General features: G+C 38.6%; 1 protein-coding gene and 1 pseudogene across 2 annotated transcripts in view; both read right to left on the bottom strand.

Annotated features, from left to right (window-relative positions):
* The window catches only part of CAMK4 (calcium/calmodulin dependent protein kinase IV), a 216,294-nt gene that overhangs the window by 177,398 nt on the left and 18,977 nt on the right, over window positions 1-19,919 (bottom strand). The window lies entirely within an intron of this gene.
* Window positions 7,704-8,374, bottom strand: LOC114891665 (annotated as a pseudogene). The gene has a single exon (XR_003792566.1). The product of XR_003792566.1 is annotated as a high mobility group protein B1 pseudogene (transcript).

The raw sequence follows: 19,919 nt of genomic DNA, 5'->3' as shown, positions 1-19,919 counted from the left end.
AAAAGACTGAGCTGTCCAAAATAGGTTACTTAAGTCAGAAGATAATATGATACAATAAATTGTCAAGTTTAAGGTTTACCTTTTCCATTCTCCCCAGTCAAACCCTTCACAAACCCCACTACTCAATGCAAATCAGCTCACAAACAGGACATTAAGTACCTCCGTTTCCTTGGCAAATATGCATAGAGTGTGCAAATTTACAGTTTCAACGTACACAAACATTGAAAAGTAATTCTTTCAAGTTACCATTATTGGTACATATTAAAATACTTTTAAACTAAATTTCCCATACTTTAATTTCATCTTATTTCTTCTAATCATATACCTCTACATCATCAAATCAATCTTCCCTGCTTTTAGATTTTTGCTTTGCTGCTTATCGTTATTTGTATATAATATCCTTTCTGAAACGGATATAATTCAAGTTGTATATATTTAGCTTCTATAATTTTTCCTTTTAAATGAATCCCCATGTTTCCTTAATTTGATTTTTCCTGTTCTACATGTCATTTCTTTATTTTTAATACTTTTCATGTTTAGAAGCAGCTAGAAAGGAATGCTTTGTGAGTGATGTCTCATTAAAATAGGAGCAGAAAGAAATTATCCTTGACATGCCACACATCACACATCGGCCTTCTCAGCTATTAAGTCACCCCATAAAGGTATACAGTATGATTTCCACTATCATTCCTATTTCCTTCATACTTAATATTTTCAGAGTTAAATTAGAGTTTAGCTGCCCCAAAACCCGCTGCACAAAAGCTCAAAAGACCTTACTTTTTTCCTCATTAATTTCCTGCAAATGTTAAGATTTCCTTGCACAAAGTAATAGTTTACACAGTAAAACTGAGTGGAGCACATATGGTAAACCTCTGTACCTTCCTCTTAATCTTGCTTTGAACCTAAAGCTGCTCTAAAAATATTGAGTCTCAAAAAAACTGAGTGGGGGTCATTCATGGGCTAGTAACCCAAGGGACCCTGCTGGTGTGAAAATTCCAGCCTTCCCGTTATTCCTGTTGAAATCTGTTTCCGCCTCCCTTTTTCTCCTAAAGGATGAACACTTATATGTGTTATTCCAAAATGAATCCATTAAACTCCTTTTCTGTCCTAGATCTATTACAAACACACCTCCATCTTTATGTAAACAGCAATTAAGATCCTCTCAAAGTAGCTTTCAAGGAATTGGCCATTAAAATATACCTTAGCAGGAAACAAAAAATCAGTACTATGTTCACTGGAAGAAAAGCATATAAAAGGAGAATTGCTGATCCCTAATGGACCTAATAATTTCATGAGTGTGGAAGTTCCCTTTACTAGAAGAGGAGTAAAAATAATGAACTGTAGAGGGCCGACCTCTAGCCTCTACGAGGTGGCTCCTCACAGTGAAATATACTGGGCCTAATGATACCACTCTACTTCTTGAGTGTGTAATTCCCACTAGGGTTCTCTTGGAATCCACTGACAACCTCAAGTATAGAGAAGGGAATACTGAGGAAAAATCATTCCTATTAATCAGTACTATTTGTTATGCAAACAAATAAATGATACTGTGGTCTGTAACTTTCTAAATCATTAGAATATGTGCACAACATAGTCATCAGTATTCTTGCTAACATTTTCTAAATCAAAAGCAATATATAAATCATACTGGTGGCAACAGTGTTAAAACTGTTATTCTGCGGATATTGTGTTTGTAATGTGGGATATTCTAATTCTATCACCCCCTGCATCCTTCAGAACCAAGATTCTCAACGTGGAAGAAAGAAAACCACATAGTCCTAAACCTGAATCATAAGTATTAACGTTAATTTATGTATATATAATGAAAAATCCTAGAAACAATGGCAAATCCTGTCTCAACGAGCACCACTGGGCCCAAATTACAGTCTTGAAACACATTTACCACTAAAGAAAACCAGGACTTTTTGGAGAAATGGCTGATCCCCGGTCTAGGGTAGGGAAGGTATAAGGAGAGCCCAGAATATCTCAACAAAGTAGATAGCAAGGAAGCTATCAGAGACTAGTACGGTCATTTATAAAGGATTTAGGAGCCAACCTGAAGAGCATCCTACTGGCCAAAGATGTGGGAATGAAGCTAACAACTGCACCAGTATTTCAGAACTAGAAGAGAAGGGGAGCTAGGCTTTGGGAAGTGTCAATATTTAATGGACAAGTAGAGAATATTCCACTAGAGAAGAAAGAGACTAAGAGGCAAAGAGAAGAAAAAAAAACATAGAGGATGTTATATCATGGAAACTGATGGAAAAAAATGTTTCAAGGACAGAGTGGTCATCAGCATCAAATATTCTAAGAATTCAAATAAGATTAAGAATTGAAACACATCCAATGGATTTAGCACTTTGACACCCTTAGCTGGGGCTGTGGTACGCTGGTATATGGCTCAACTAAAATATATGAATGTGATATACAAACAAAATGTCACAGTGCTAGACGTGTGATTTGTATGGCAAAACATCTCTGAGACAAGTATGATTCAATCGTGTGTGTGACACGTGTGTGTTGGGTGGGGGGAAGGGGAAGGAGTGAAAGATTTATAGAGAAAATTAGGCCAAATAAGCCAATCTGCTGAGAAAGCCTGATAAATAGCAAGACAGTAATTCATAAAAAATAAAGACCAAACTCAAGTATGGATGTTTCAACTCTGCCAAAAGTGTGAAACATTTTGAGGATACATAGAGATACTAAACATGCTTTTAAATACATGAGAATAGTAAAATGGACCCAAAAATCTATTCCTGATATAACCTACAGAAAGAGATAGTTCATAAGTATAAAGGTAAAAAAACTTAGGTTTGAAGAATGGAATAACTCCAATTCAGGATAAATGTATAAAGGGAAAAGTTCCTTGTGAGTACACAATTTGTCTCCGTGCGTGTGTGTGTGTGTCCTGAATATATTTCTTTAGGAAGACTACCATCCTACCAAACCATTATTCCATCATCTCTGGACTGTCATATCACAAAAGATTGCTAATCGGTTGGTATTCCTGCCTCCAGTTTGTCTTCACTCCAATCCATTCTGCTAAAAGATGTCTAATTTACACAGTTGTGCTAGTGGCACTCTGGCTAAGAAATCTCCAGTGGCTCCCACCACCTACCAAAGACATTTCAAAGCCTTCCAGCATAGAGGTCTATTCCAAAACTTCATGTTGATGCTGCTGCTCATCTGAAAAACTTGTCATTTCCTTTATATGTGTCATTTCCTCCATCTGTCGAAATCATAGTGATCATTAAAACCCAAGATGGGGCTTCCCTGGTGGCGCAGTGGTTGAGAATCTGCCTGCCAATGCAGGGGACACGGGTTCGAGCCCTGGTCTGGGAGGATCCCACATGCCGCGGAGCAACTAGGCCTATGAGCCACAGCTACTGAGCCTGCGCATCTGGAGCCTGTGCTCCGCAACAGGAGAGGCCGCGATAGTGAGAGGCCCGCGCACCGCGATGAAGAGTGGCCCCCGCTTGCCAAAACTAGAGAAAGCCCTCGTACAGAAATGAAGACCCAACAGAGCAAAAATAAATAAATTAATTAATAAACTCCTACCCCCAACATCTTCAAAAAAAAAATTGTATGTTATATTAAAAAAAACACCCAAGATCAAACATATCTATTAATGGAGTGTTTCCTGTTCATCTCCTCTCTGATTACTCCCTTTTCTGGATCGTTCTATTATTTGTTCTGCCTTTTTAATGGAATTTATAAGATATAGCTTTATTTCATGTTTATCAGAATACAAAGTTTATCTCTCCCTACTAAATTTCATATTCCTTGAAGACAGGGTAAACATCTTACTCTCATGTGTATTTCTCATAATAAGCAGTAAAAAGCTTGACTCTGTACCTGATGGATAAAGCCTTATTAAAGTGAATAAATAATATGTGTATAATGAGAGAAGCTAAATTTTAAGAGGTTCCTTGGAAGTAGACATAGAGTGTACTTAGAGAACCAAAAGTATGTGACTACTCATGAATATTATCAATTCATCTTGATTCCCCAAAGTTAAATATAAACCCTAAAAGACAGCTTGATAACCAGATGCCCATATAAAGATAACAGCCAGTCAGTAAGCCACCTGATATATGGAACTATGCAATACTCATCTTTGATTCCCAATCAATGTTGCATTGGACCTGGCAGACAGTTGGACATCAATAAGTGATATTTATTTAGAAAACGGATTAATCAACTCACTCAACTATCTACTGAGCATATCAATGTTCTAGGGGTATTCTTGGTGCTTTGGTTACAGCAGTATATAATTAGAGGCAAGATCCTTGCCTTCATGGGGCTTATATTCTCAAAGCACCTTGACAAGCAAAACAAAGAGATAAACAAGAAAATTTTCAGGTAACTATATGTAACAGAAAGGACAGTGTGCCTGGGGATCGTGATCCAGTGGGAGAGTGGTAAGAGGTGAGAGGTTAGGTGGATGAGGTAGGCAGAGTCTAAAGTCTATTGGGTTTCGAGGGTCACAGTTTGAAATTTATTTTTAGTACACTGGGAAGCAATGGGAGAGTTTTACAGATATTAGGAAGAACAATTTGGTTTAGTTTACATTTTTAAAGGCTTACTCTGTGCAAAAAATAGATATTAGAGAGGCAATAAAAACTGCTGTAAATCCAGCTGAGATGTGAGAGGCTGGCTTGGAATTGGGTTGAGACAGATAGAGAGGGCAATGGTGATGGTGTTTGGTGAAGCAGGCTAGTGCGGGAGCAATATGGCAGGAAAGAAATGGATCAGTGAACAAATGTGGCAATACAAACGAAGATAAAAGTGAAGGAATGAACCACAGTATTTCCTAAAGAGCTCAAGTTATTGATTGTCCCCAAACAGCCTTTACTGACCACTAGACTTGAGGCAGGAGATAGATGGGCCCCCGGGGCAAACAACTGGAATTTGCTCTCTGTGGACCGATACTCCAAGACAAAAAGAGCAGGACAATTGAGGGAGAAGGCTGGGCCCTGCCCAAGAAGATAAGAGACCACATATTTCTCATTCTCCAAGTCAAGAGACCTCCCCAACTACACATGCGCAGAAAAGCTCCTTGGAGGTCAAAAAAGGAGGGGGAGCCACCCCATAGTATTAAGTGATGCTAACTACGCATAGACCTCTTCGGTAGAGTCCATCTTGGCTAAGAGATGCGCATGCACACATGGGAGGATCCTGAGATAAACCAAATACGGACTGTGAACCAGGCAAATCAAAATGACTGGCCAAAGAAACCCAGAAGAAATGCCCTATATAAGTGATTTAAACAGCCACGAAGACGTGACTCTCTCTCTCTGAGCCCACCTGTGTGTCTGTCCACACGTACTGTATTCTTTTTTCCTCCTAATAAACACGTTACTTGTTTCACTACTTTCCATCTTTGTGGGAATTCTTTTTCTGCAAAGCTGAAGAGCCAGGGCCTTGTCACTGACCACTGGTCTAGTGGCTAGGATTCGGTGCTCTCACTGCCGAGACCCGACCCCAATCTTTGGCCAGGAACCGAAACCCTGCTTCAAGCCACTGCGGGCCAAAGCCACCCGAGATCAAACTCAGTACCCTGACTGAACTCCTATCTTTCCTTTATCTTCCCCAATTCACGCAAACTTTTTATAAAATGTCAGGTCACAATGATAATTATGATATATGTAATATAATTTAAAAATCAGTATTGCCTTGAGATCACTAACTGTATTTATGAAATTGATTTCACATAACAGGCACGGGAAACTAAGTCAAACACCGTTTCCACCAAGCGAAAAAGAAAAATCATCTGATGTAGTCAAGAATCATTCTTGAAAGTGTACCTTCTAGAAAGATGGTGACGGTGAACTATGATCTCTTTGTGTTGTCTTACTGACTGCTACCCTTTCTTTTTAACTTATATGCCTTCTGGTTTAGTATGATTCATTTATTCTAGGAACAACCCGGCTAGGGTGCTAAATTACTATTTTCTATGTTGCAAAAAAAACTTACCCTAATGGGTACTTCCACAGGAAAGAGAAAGCAATAATACAAATCAATCAAACCAAAAATATTTGCCTGTGTGATAAATGCATTCACCTTATAATAAATAGAGTCAGAAGGAAGAAAAGAGTGATAATTGCAAAGCATTTATTTTGAAGTGTTTTTTCATTTCTCCTCAAAAGGATATAACGTAAGAGGGAAATTATTCACAATTGTAGCATATTATTAGGCTAAATATATATAAATTGTATTAATAATGGTACCTGCCCTACTGCACAACCCATTTCACTGTTATTGATGGAATATGAAAAGCCACATGAAAGCAAGTGGGTCATTATTTACCTTTTAGATTATGCTTATCCATATGACCAAGATGGACTTCAAACTGTTTGACTAAACTTTAGACAGGTTTCTTCCTGACTATAGTCTCCTGACCTCCCTTTCCTTAGAGAATTTACTTTAGAAAACTGTCATTTATAATTTTTTCCTCTGCCCCTTTGAGATATAAATCTTCTATAACCCAGGAATGTCTTTCTTTCTCCAGGACAAGGGAACTATCCCTTTGAAATGTAACCATCAAGAAAGATAGCATCCTTATCTTCCAGTCTCGGTGTGAAGGTAGGAGCCTAACTTCCGTAAGCACTGATTAGCAGATACAGATGGCCTAATCACATTGACCAATCTCCCCACTAGTGTCTTCCAGTACTTTTCCACTAGCTCAACTCAGCACTTAAAAACACTCCTGCCTTTTATTTCAGTGGAGTTGAATTCAAGCTCAACTAATACAATAATCTCTCTCCTATTACAATAATCTCTCTCCCCTATTGCAGTTGTCTTGTATAAAGTCTTCTTTGCTGGTTTAGCTGGTTGGGTGAAATTTTTCTTTAATACAACAAAGTTGCAGAAGGAAGACCTAAGTTGGGTCTTCGCAGCCCGTGAAGATATAGTGGTGGAGTGAGGAGCCCGGGAATCCATGGAAGGTGCTAATAAGTGGACACAAGAATGAACCTGCAGAACTAAGACTCCTAAACTGTTAAACTATCAAGGATAAGGGCCTCTCTTTAATGCCTTAGGCTATATACCTTGAAAAAGGGAGATACATTGTACAAGTTTTGACTCTGGACAATGGTTAAACATGTGGGGAAAAGAAATACTTTTAAGAAGGGCACAGTGCCAGTCACTCAGATTGGTACATATTCCAGTCCCAGAGAGCTTAACCTGGTTCACAAGAGGAGAAGGTCTGTGAGGAATGGTAAGTCATGGGATAAGGCCTTATTACTGAAGGGATAAGAGGTAAATTCTGCTTGTAATCAATGCATAAGTTGGAAGAGAATGCAACACAAGTGGGGGGAGCATTCCCCCCAACTTTTCACAGTAAATGTGGGAACCAAATAGAGTGACTCTCTCCCAATGTTAGAAGCACAAAAAAGACCTCACTATGGTGACATGAAAGGCAGTTGCCAAAGGTAGAAGATGAAATCTCAACGATGATGAGGTGAGGAAGATGAAGACAATTATTATTGCGATTGTTTATGACAAAGTTGTGAGTTTTAGAAGAATCAGGAAAAACTTCACCATGTATGACAATGGAACTGTATCACAGAGGATGTACAGGGGTTCATCATACGACAAGGTCTGACAAAAGGCATTCTGAGAAGAGTGACAGTGCATTTAAGATGGAGGTGCCAAAAATTAAGCTGGCAGCCAATTTACATATCCAAAAATGCAGGGAGAGATCAGATTGCAAAATGTCTTTCAGCCTTGACGACTCCCTTTTTTGCTGCGTCAGGCTTCCCTTTAGCTCGGTATGCAGCAATATCCTTTTCGTACTTTTCCTTCAGTTTAGCAGCCTTCTTCTCATAAGGCTGCTTGTCACCTGCAGCAGTGTTATTCCACATCTCTCCCAGTTTCTTTGCAACATCACCAATGGATAGGCCAGGATGTTCTCCTTTGACTTTTGGACGATACTCAGAACAAAACAAGAAAAAGGCCGAAGGAGGTCTCTTGGGTGCATTGGGATTCTTGAACTTCTTTTTTGTTTCCCCTTTAGGAGGGATATAAGTTTTCATTTCTCTTTCATAACGGGCGTTGTTCGCCTTTGCCATGTCTTCAAACTTTCCTTTCTCTTTAGCAGACATGGTCTTCCACCTCTCTGAGAACTTCTTAGAAAACTCTGAGAAGTTGACGGAAGCATCTGGGTGCTTCTTCTTGTGCTCCTCCCGGCAAGTTTGCACAAAGAATGCATATGATGACATTTTGCCTCTCGGCTTCTTAGGATCTCCTTTGCCCATGCTTAATTATTTTTCCTCCGCGAGGCACAGAGTCACTCAGTGCCCGTCCGGCTCTCACTTGCCCCGGCGCTGTCTCTATGGAGCTCAATGTACTGCAATGGCTGTGAGAGCAGGAGCCAGACCAAAAGAATTTATAGACAATGTACAAGGGTATATAATTGATATGTTCTTGCAAAATGGCTTATAAATTGAGTTACTTTCTCCTTAATTCATCTAAAGTTTTCAGGAATACTTTGTCACTTTTGATCGATCTTAAATTGTAATTGCTTCCTAACACATCAGTTTTATATTTTTCTATTTCCAGATCTGTCAATTTGTTAATGATCTATAAAAACCCACTTTCACACCCTAAAGGAGTTCACTCTTACATGAATGTCACAGGAAATACTTTGATAACATGAAGCTCTCTTGAAATACTTTTTTTTGTGTGTGTAGTACGTGGGCCTCTCACTGTTGTGGCCTCTCCTGTTGTGGAGCACAGGCTCCGGACGCTCAGGCTCAGCGGCCATGGCTCACGGGCCCAGCCGCTCTGCAGCATGTGGGATCTTCCCGGACCGGGGCACGAACCCGTGTCCCCTGCATCGGCAGGCGGACTCTCAACCACCGCACCATCAGGGAAGCCCTGAAATACTTTAAATTAGTTTTATACAGTGGAAATTTTGTGAATCACATTTTCTTAATGGAAATCAGAACAATTAGGAGATTACACATATGGCTATGGTATTTAAAAAATTACATCTTCTAATCACTTGGAGCAATGCATGTGGGTCACTGTAATGACCTGGTGAAGAGAATTCAGGGCAGTATACCTTTACCTATCCTTCAGAGACCACAGATCCCTGTTACTTCCAATGGATTGTCAGAAACCTGCCCATTTCTCCTTCAGTATTCTTCCCATGGATACCATGAGTACAGTAAGAACATCCTATTGGGTACGTAGGTCAAAATCACTTTTTCTTTCTTTTCTATACTTCAAATCAAATTACACGAAGAGAATCCATTAGTTGCTGCAATTTTTCCCTGGACTGCACTCAGTTTTAAAAGAATAATTAGTCAGTATCAAAATATATATGGCTACATATGGGGTATGTGTGTGTGTTTGTTCTAAAGATGAGAAAACTTACTTTAAAACGAATCGTTTTGTCTTTACACTATTAGCTTTAAAATTACTTAGTTCCTGCAACACTGCAGATTCCAATCCATTACCCACATATCCAAAAATACACTGGAGGAGGTTGGTATTTTAAGTGGTGTAAAACAGTGTTGTGGTAACTAGGAAATGAGCTTTTAATTAGAACACCATCAGAGACTCCAAATGATCATAAGATGATGATGCAATGAATCTATAAATGCAAAGCTTCTGAGACTACAAAGATAAATAATGGGGACTTTACAAATACAGCTTGGGGCTCTGGGGATGCAAACACACAATTCAGCTCTTGTTTTCATTCCCAAGACAGGCTGAGCTAAGGTGCTGTACAAATTGTTACTCTAAAAGCGGGCAATAGAGATCTTAGGGAACTTTAGATAATGGCTTTTTAAAGGCTCTGCTGCATTTACTCAAAACTCTGACCTAGCTGAAGTTGTTGGCAAAGATAAGCAGTTTGGTAAACTCTACCAAGAGATACACAGAAAATTAGAAAATCAGCTTATTCCACACAAGAATAAACTTGCTGGGCATGAGTCCAAGATTACCCATTCAGATTATAATAAAGACTGCTGCGAACATTTTCTCTTTGTAAGGAGAAATATAACTGCTTAGTACTTGGAAAGAAGTTTTCTTCCCACAGCTCACCAAGTGAGTAGATCCAATGCAGGTAATGAGGGCATGGGATGGGCAGACCAAAGTTATTTGTAAGACACAGGAACCAGGCCCCCTGGCCATCAAGAACAGCTCAGATAACATTCAACTATGCTATTAGACCATCAATAAATTCAGTCAGAAATGTACTTCAGTCACACCAGGGAATTCCAGTAATCAGCCCCAATTTAGAAGACACAAAAAACGGCTCTATTTTTTTTTTCAAAGTTCTAAGTAAAGGTTGGACAAAGGTCAGCTTTAGGAACATTGAGACTTCATTGGATTCTTTTGCAGTCACTGAGCTCACTGCAGTGCTGTTGACACATGGTGCTTCAGGTTTCCCCCCAGCACCTGATGTGGGCCCCATCAAGGTCAACACAAGTAATTACGCAGGGTATGGAAATAAGCCCCCAAGAACCAGAAGCCCAGAGAAAACCAGGGAATTGAGACCAGTACCTTCATTACTCATAATTAGCTTTATTTTTACCACCATCACCCAAAGAATTGTAGATGCCAATGTTGATGCAATGCTGAGGTATTAGCAGTGATAATCCCTTGCCCTGTAGATCCTGACGATCATAGGTGATAAAGAGTAGATGGGATGAGCAGATGTATTTATGAGAAGGGATTTCTGAATCCTGAGAGAAACTGACCTCTTGGTCCCTCAGTTTCTCTCTTAAAATGTTAATTCTACATATCTTACATGAACATCATCTCTGCCACACTTTAAAATTTGTATTTTGATGTTAATATCAGTTCATGTCATCACAGAGTGAGAAGGAGTTAAATGGGGCCGACAGGTCTACTCCCTGTGTTTTATCAAGGGTGTCAACCCTGCTCACAATCTAGAAAAGGATTCTGAGCAGACCTGGGATCATCTTACAGCCCACATTGCAATGGTCACATTGCAGCAATCTGCCTCCTGGAGGGTCTGCCCACAATAACCTCCTTTTGGGTCTCACATGCTCCCCACCCTAACCCCCATTTTCTGTCAGCTTCTCTTTTTGTGTCAAACTTATAAAATGAGTTAATAGGATGAAGCAACATATCTAGTTATATCCCAGGAGGCAGAACAAAAGCACTTGCCCTCAACTTCCAAAACAGACCTTTGACTATGTTTGAGAACAAAATTGGAGTCCCTTCCATCTCTATGTGCAGCAATAATCTACAGGAAGATCATTTATTCTGGGCTTCTATTTTTCATCAGCCAGATTCAATGTTCCGATCTTAAACTGACAGTTTTACCAGAGTTCTATATCTGAGCACCATAAGACTTCTGAAATGCTTTCTAAGTGAAAAGAAAATATTTATATATAACATAACAAGCAATTCATTATTTAAATAACTGAAATTTATTTGGAAATTATTCAAATAATGAATTGACCTGTCATTATGTAGCTTAATGGAGTTGATGATGACAAAAGCCTTATCTGAGATGAAGAAATATCAGTGTGCATATAGGAATATAAAATTAGAAAATTAAAGTGGCCATTTCTGGCACACTTAGTTTTTAAAAATAAAAAAATGTATAAAATCTCAATAGCTTCCTAATAGCTAAAGGTTTTTCTTTTTTTTTTTTTTTTTTGCAGTACACGGGCCTCTCACTGCTGTGGCCTCTCCCATTGCGAAGCACAGGCTCCGGACGCGCAGGCTCAGCAGCCATGGCTCACGGGCTCAGCCACTCCGTGGCATGTGGGATCTTCCCGGACCGGGGCACGAACCCGTGTCCCCTGCATCGGCAGGCGGACTCTCAACCACTGCGCCACCAGGGAAGCCCAATAGCTAAATCTTTTTAATCGTCCATAAAATTAAATAAATACTATCAAGATCATTGTAGTTAAGCGTTTTAGCAAATGTGCCATGTTCATTTCTGTTCTTTTTCTAAACTATCATGTTTCACGCTCATCAACACTGAAGCTGTTGACTATTTTGATATGGCATTGCGTTCCCCTTTTCTGCTTCTTTTTGATGAATAGTAAATAACGGAACATAAAACATTATTGGAGTTCTCCAGGTGACAGGACTGAGAAAAGCAAATGATGACCATCTGTTGAGGCAGAACAGCCCGGCCCTGTCCGGGATTGGAAGTGACTCTCCTCCCAGGCTTCTAGGGCAAGCGAGCAGGCAGCACCTGTGGTTGGTTGGGGATATCTGCTCAAAAAAGGCACATAAGCACATGGCTCCAAGGCTGTTCCATATGCAGCTGCCAGAACCCAAAGGTGCTTTTGGAGGAAGATGAAAGGCAGGAGTGGTGGTGCAGAAGAGGCACAATGAAGTATCACCCATGCAGAAATGAGTGTCCACCTCCACATCAGAGACTAAGACATTACCAGCATGAATGTGTGTGTGTGTTGCTATAAACTAGTTATTTAATCAGCATAGGCCAAATGACAAAGAAATAAGTCTCTGTAGACAAGGAAACAGGCTTAACAAAAATTAGAAAGCTAATACAAATGCAAATACAACTTACAGCCTTATATCTCTTTATACATTGTCTATGCAGAGCTCTCACAAATACAGGTAGCATCATTGGCTATTGCTAAGTAGTTATGAGACTGGTGAAAATTTGTAGACTACTGGAATTATTTTTCTAGTCCATGCAATGCTACATTACTAACTATCATGTTAGGGGAAAGTTCCTTATCTAGTCCTTATTTTGAAAATCAGTAGAATCAAAGGTAAAAGAATTTCTCCAGAAAAAACAAACAAACAAACCTGTAGCAAGTCACAAAATAGTTAGTCAAAGTTTTTCTAGCAAGTTCTTTTTATAAGTATCACATCACAATTAACTTACTATTGCAACATTATTATTTTTTAGGTACTAGCCTATTGCTAAGTATTATGTATACATTCTTATTGAGACCTATAAGTAAGGCTCATAGAATTTTGTTACACTAACCATTAGTGTAACCATTAGTAACCACAGTTCCCCAAAACTGTTTTCAATTTAAAGTGGTTAAATGGAGAGCTCCAGGGAAAATATATAAGAAAATGCTGGTTTTGAATATATTATGAAGGCCTAAATAAGGAAGTAGTCTTATTTGTGTTCTTCCACACTTACCCATACTAAACAAAAATATGTAAGAAGGCACTTACTCTTTCTGGCTTTACAATATGCCATACTATTTACAGCTTGAGCCCTATATCTCTATGTACAGATGGTACTTCAGCAGCCAACGATCAGAGTCCCCACATGAATCAACTGAAGAAGCCAATACGAATGACGTTGACAAAGTTTAAAATACACCTCCAAATAGATCCATTCTTGGAAAGTGTGTGACTACAGACTTGGGGAGTAATTCCCAGAGTTGTCATGAATATGATGGTTCCCTGGCATTCTACAATGATGACTATGCCTTGGCATCCCATAACTCTCTGCCCTAGCCCAGATGCTTTCTGTTATGCTAACATGAATCAAGAAGTAATACAAGCATAAAGAAAAAGAAAATGTACATATACGCAAGAGTTTGGACTCATAATTATTCCCTGCTCTCTCCCATCAAATCTGAGTTCATTAATGGCAAGGAGACATGAACAGTGAAGACCTGGTGAACCCCAAACTCACTGCCACAAAGTCATATACTTACACCACACAAAATGAACTAGAAAAGTATGAGCTGCCTCAATGTACGTCTGTACCAGGAAACCTTCACTGATGAACACATATTGAAATTTCCCTTCCATCACAGCTACGTATCACATTCTTACTTATTTAGATGTGATATTTAGAAGCATTTAAAGGGAAGGACAGACTAGGCAGAAAGGACAAAGATTAAAAGCAAATGGAGAATTAAAGAAAAGCACAGACACCAAAAAAATCACACAAAGAAATAAAAACACTCTCAGATTGAATCCTCATAGCTGTATTATTTATTGTAAAAAGAAGCTAAATGAAGAGACGGCTGTAATTAATCAGCCCTGCCTTCCTTCTAGACTAGTGATGCAGTGGGCATGGCAAACACACTGAATGTGTCTTGTTAGGTAGTTCCTCTCTGTTATGGTCTTGGAGGTTTTTTTTGTTTTTGTTTTTAAATTACTACCAGTGCACTTGTATATTTCCAAGATCAACTTGGACACCCAAGCAGACAATACCTCTGCTGGACTAAATGACCCTGGAGAAAGAATTCAAAAAAGACACCTATTCCTCTGGAATGAAATGGCTTGGCCAGTGCAGAATGGACTGGATGTCACTTTTTTTGGTCAAAAGCCTTTGTGCAGTGTACAAAAGATTGCTGAAGAGTAAAATATAAGCGATTATTAACAACACAAGAAACTTTCTTCTGGTAATAGAACCTCAGGAAAGTGCAGCTAAGAGAAGTGGACAGTATAAAATGCAGCTACCCACATTATACTTCTTAAAGATACAGAAATGTCCACCACTCTAGAAGCTCAAGTTTTATCTAAGTTCAGTAGGCAACAGCAAAAAATGTCCAAGAATTTACAAAGCGAAGGCAGTTGTCAGGCTGACAAAAGTCACACTTCACTGAGGGGTGGGAAGTGCTAGACAAAGAGGATGAAAAATATGCGAAAGCTCAAGGAAAGGGCTCAGTATTGCCTGGCACAGGAGTCGAAGGTCAACGTGGAAGATAAAATGGTAGTCAGGACAGAAGATAATGGTCATTGGGAATGGAAAACTGAAAGAAAAATGAAGAGAGAGATGGTAAAATGGGATCCAGGTAAGCATAGAAAGTATGAAGAATGAAGCAGATATGAGGAAAAAGAAGTGAATGTTGAAGGGATGGAGACACTATACGAAGAGGCAGCAGTATACTGGGAAATGGCATTGAGCCTTCAGTTATGCGTGCATCATTCTAGAAATAAAGTCAGCACGTAATGAGCCCATAGGCACTGATAATGGATAACAAAAAATAATATGGGTTATCAGCTAGAAGTTACCAATTTTGGTCTTCTGATACTATTTTGAGGCCATTATCAGAAACAAACCTGATTTTTAAGAAAAGCCTGTACAGAATATCTTCTTTCTTTAAAGAAGTACATCATGCCTTTAATCAGGTAGGACCACCCCAAAGGACTCTCTCCCCGAGCTCTTCACAGTTCCTTGATGGTACAGTCACACCGTACCTCTGAAATGTGAAAGCACTCTGAATTGCCTGTGTCAGGTTCTGAATATCAAATTGGTGTGCTTGGCCAATTTGCTCATAATTTCATTTCATTATATCTTAGATACTTTGTCTGGGACCTAGTAAATTCGACAGGGAATTCACTTCAGAAGAGGCAATGTGATAGTTTTAAGAAGTATAAGCTTTGGAGTGAGACAGATAACCAGACCATCCTGCGCCACGGCGCTTACAGCCAGTGTGACCTGGCAGGTTATTGCTTTCCCCAGGCCTCAGTTTCCGTGGGTTAATAATGCCCACCTGGCAGGTTATTGTGAGAGTTGAGGGCAATAAAGATAACATGCCCAGCTCATAGTACATACCTGTTAAAGGTCAGCTGCTATTGCTGTATGTGATTTTGTCTACTCAACGAAAGAACACATTAAATATGTTTTTATATTTTATATAAATTATATAAAAGCATATTAAAATCAATCAACAATAAATATATTTGTAAATTTATAAAACATTAACCTTAACCCTAAAACAAAGTAACTGTTTGGGGAGATAAATAATTAGATGAAAACAATTATACACATATACAAATACAAAAAGAACTGAATATAATGTGAATAGTGATCATTTCTGAGTAATGGGATTAAAAGTAATTTTTATGGTATGCCTTTTGTTTATCATTTCCAAAATTTTTACACTCAAAACAAATTTATGCTATAATTATTTAGACATTTAATACATTTAAACATATTAATTTGTAATAAATATAGATACCTTTATATATATTATATATAAATATGGTAATATTTAGGCTATTCACTTTATAATCTGGGAAAAAAGGTTTTAAAGCCAGCTTTTTTTCAGTTTTCAGGTTACTGTCTCAAACAGAACAGGCAATTTCAGGACTGTCTCTGTCCTCAAGAAGAAGAAACCTTTTAGGGGGCTTCCCTGGTGGCGCAGTGGTTGAGAGTCTGCCTGCCGATGCAGGGGACACGGGTTCGTGCCCCAGTCCGGGAAGATCCCACATGCCGCGGAGCGGCAAGGCCCATAAGCCATGGCCGCTGAGCCTGCACGTCCGGAGCCTGTGTTCCGCAATGAGAGAGGCCACAACAGAAGAAGAAACCTTTTAAGTTTTACAAGGTTGGGCTTTACCCCAACTTCTAGACTGATGGCAGCTTTAAAGCCTCTTTTTCTTCACGACAGTGACGAAATGAACAGGAAATTAATATGGCCACTTTTTCATACCTACACACACAAACTGGCTTTTAAGTATTCTGGTTGAATTCAATCAAACTTGCTATTTTAAAACAATAGTTTCTTCAGATTCAACTAGTACCTTTCTAATAGTATCAGACTTTAAATTTTGATTTGCTTTCCAAAAATATGTTTACTTGTTCACAACATCCATGCAGACAGATTAGGGTGGCCCTCATACAGTAAGCAGCTCAGAGGATTTGTCAGGGATCCAAGATACAGCTCGCATGAACAGGGCCTTGCAGGTGACAATCACATCTGCCTTTCATGCTTCACTGCCTTTCAGGCAAATGGATCTACCCACAACATGATTTGATTACTGGTCATAGTCTTTGGCCAGGACTTTAAGCCACATCCAGACTCTAAACCATCTCTAGACCATGTGATATTCCTGATAGGTTACAGGAGAGCAAATCTCAGCTCTGTTTGATCTAATAATTTGTCATCACAATAAGAATGGATTTAAGCAGAGTTAAGGGAAAATATTTTTCTCTTCTAAGAGTCAGGCACAACATATACCAAGCACCACTGAGAGAAAAGCAACATTCTGGATATTGTGAGAGGATAGTAAAGCAAAACAAAAACAAAAACAGAAACACTTTCAGGGCCTTAACCTGTCCTGTTCTTTTCTTTCACTTGTTTTCTATGGATTTAAATAATCTCTTAAGTGGAACAAAGTTATAGCCTGTCACATTAAAAAGTAAAAGTAATAAAATGAGACACTGTGTCCAGGACATAGAACCTGCTTCATCATACTGAATGGTTCCCCACAGTGAGAAAATCTCCAAAGGTCAGCAAACAGTTTAAAGCTATTGCAATTTAATATCTGCCAAGGGAAAGTGATGGATCTGAGCAAATATAAAGATCATTAACCCAAGACTTAATAACCATTCATTTATCTAAAAATATTTCTCAGTCAACATTATTGAATTTCCACTTTGTGAAAACACAAAGTGTGATCCCAAAGGGGCTTATAATTTAACAGAGAAAGAGGAGCACACACTTATACATTTAAAAACACAAACAACAGAAACATACAGACAAATAAAATTGCCCATAGTTACAGCAAAACCCTTTTTCTCAGTCATAATTTAATCCAGTGTTTCCCAAAATGTATTCACTAGTACAGTGAGAGTCTTCAGGGGAACAAAAAAATGTCCCTGATCAAATAAGTTTGAGAAATAGTTCAAAACCACAATGTCCTTGAGCACATTAAAGAATGAAAAGTCCTAGAGCAACGTTTAATATAACATTTCTCAAATTTGTTTAAACACAGAACCCTTCTTTGACCTTACAATTATTAACATCTGTGATGGTATGTGTCAACTTCATTAGGCTATAGTAGCCTGTTATTCAATTAAACACCAGTCTTGATGTTTCTGTGAAGGTGTTTTGTAGATATCATTAATGTCTATAATTAGGTGACATTAAAGTATATGAGGTTACCTTCAATAATGTGGGTGGGCTTCATTCAACCAGTTGAAAGCCCTTGAGAACAAAACTGAGGTTTCCCTGAGAAAGAAGATATTCCACCTCAAGACTACAGCATCAGCTCCTGCCCAAGAGTTTCTAGTCTGCCTTCCTGCCCTACAAATGTTGGGCTTGCCAGCCTCCACATCACATAAGCCAATTCCTTGAAATAAATAAATAATATATAAATGAGTATTTATTTATATTTTATAATATTTAAAATATTACTTAAAATAAATAATCTTTAAATAAATGTGCATTTGTGTGCATGTGTGTATTAGTTACTGGTTCTGTTTCTCTGGCAGAACTCTGATGAAACATCCCAAGGAACTAATGTTTTACATAACTTTCTTTAGGGCACGCAATAAAGTCCCATCTTCTACCTCAGTAAAATCGTATCTTCTACAGCATAACTGCAATGAGATACCACGAGCTGTATGCCTGAACCCCACTTAATTTAAGGGACATAATAAATATTGTTAGCTGCTTCTCAGCATCTTTCCTACCAGCACCTACCTCCACCTCCAAGTTGGAAATGCCAGAGTCCTAAAAGTAGGACCCTGACTAACACTAATCAAAAACTGTAATCTCTTCCCCTTTGTCTCCATGACTTGTTCAAGTATGATGGTAATACAGGCTTAAGTCAATTAATGCACTGATGCTCCTCAACCACGTTGATTGATTCTGCTTTATTAAGTGGTACAAGGAAGTGAAGATCCTTACTGTCCTGGATGATGATGGTTGGTTGCCAACATCAGGACTGAAACTGCTGCATTTTGCTACCATGAGGAAAGCTGGCATGAAGACAAGCCAACAAACTTAGGAGGGCAATGCTGAAAGAAATGAAGAAAAATAAATGTGTTCCAAGTCAAACCACATGTAAAACCTGAACAACCTCTGGACTTTACTTATTTGAGCCAATTAATCCATTTCGTTGTTTAACATAATCTGAGTTGGGTTTCTTTTGGCACTTCGATATATGCTTGTTGAATTGCACCTGCATATAACAGTATCCTAACTAATTAAAGGGAATACAGAAGAGGTAAAAACTGAGTATATAAGAATATAAAAATCTCTGTTTAAGGATAAATGGACTGGGCAGGGCAGCAGAAAAGGGAAAAAAGTTTGCTAAATGATTAGGCCAATACAAGCTTCATGCTACCCAAATGTTCTGAGCAGATGTAATAATATATATGTCTGGGTAAACCTCAAACATCAAGGCTGCTTAAACACCTTTGAAAATTTGATGAAAGCTATGGCCACTTTCCTCAGAAAAATGATTACACACGCAATATTTTGCTTTCAATTTCAGGAGTTTCATATAGTGCTAAAACATAGGCATAGAGGTCTATGGATTAAAGTTAGGAATCCCTGCTCTACATGGTGGCAGGAAAAACTGCCAACATTGATTCTTGTTATAAATAGATATTGAAGAATAGAACTAAAAATGTGCTTTGGCTGAACACAGGTTATACATTGTGAGAACCATTTGCTCCTGGGACCTGTGAGTACCATTTGTTCTGGGACTGATAACACTGTTCACATGATTATGAACACCCAATAGAATCTTATGGTAAGTTTTATTTACATCAGTAAACTTTGTCTATGAATGCTCAGCATTTCATGGCATGCAGAGCATGGTTATCTTATCACTTTTAAAAAGGTAAGGGAAAATTTATCAGCACATTGACAGGCAGTTAAGAGGTTTAAAAAGTGAGATCAGAGAATCAATTTGGGAAGTGGAAGTCTAGTGGAACTCACCTGTCACTTTTTAATGGAATTATGAGGATAAAAACCAGATTGAAGGGGCCAAAGTAGAAGTTGTTTGAGAGAAATTTAAAAATGGCTGTGCTGACTCACGTCAGGGAAGGCATACTAAGAAAGGAAGACGAGATATAGCATTAAATATTATTAGTGTTGCATTCTTCAGCACAGGCTTAGATATAGGCATGGGAACAAAATAAGACATTGTTGCAATTTTCCCTGTTGTAGATAATGAAAATTTCTGTCATTTCTATCAAAAATAAATAAAAATAGTTTTTCTTAGTTAAAGGAATTCAAACC

Source organism: Monodon monoceros, unplaced genomic scaffold, assembly GCF_005190385.1.
Source record: "Monodon monoceros isolate NGI ecotype Baffin Bay Population unplaced genomic scaffold, NGI_Narwhal_1 Super_Scaffold_12, whole genome shotgun sequence".
Classification (NCBI taxonomy): Eukaryota; Metazoa; Chordata; class Mammalia; order Artiodactyla; family Monodontidae; genus Monodon; species Monodon monoceros.
This window is presented reverse-complemented; position numbering and strand designations above follow the sequence as displayed.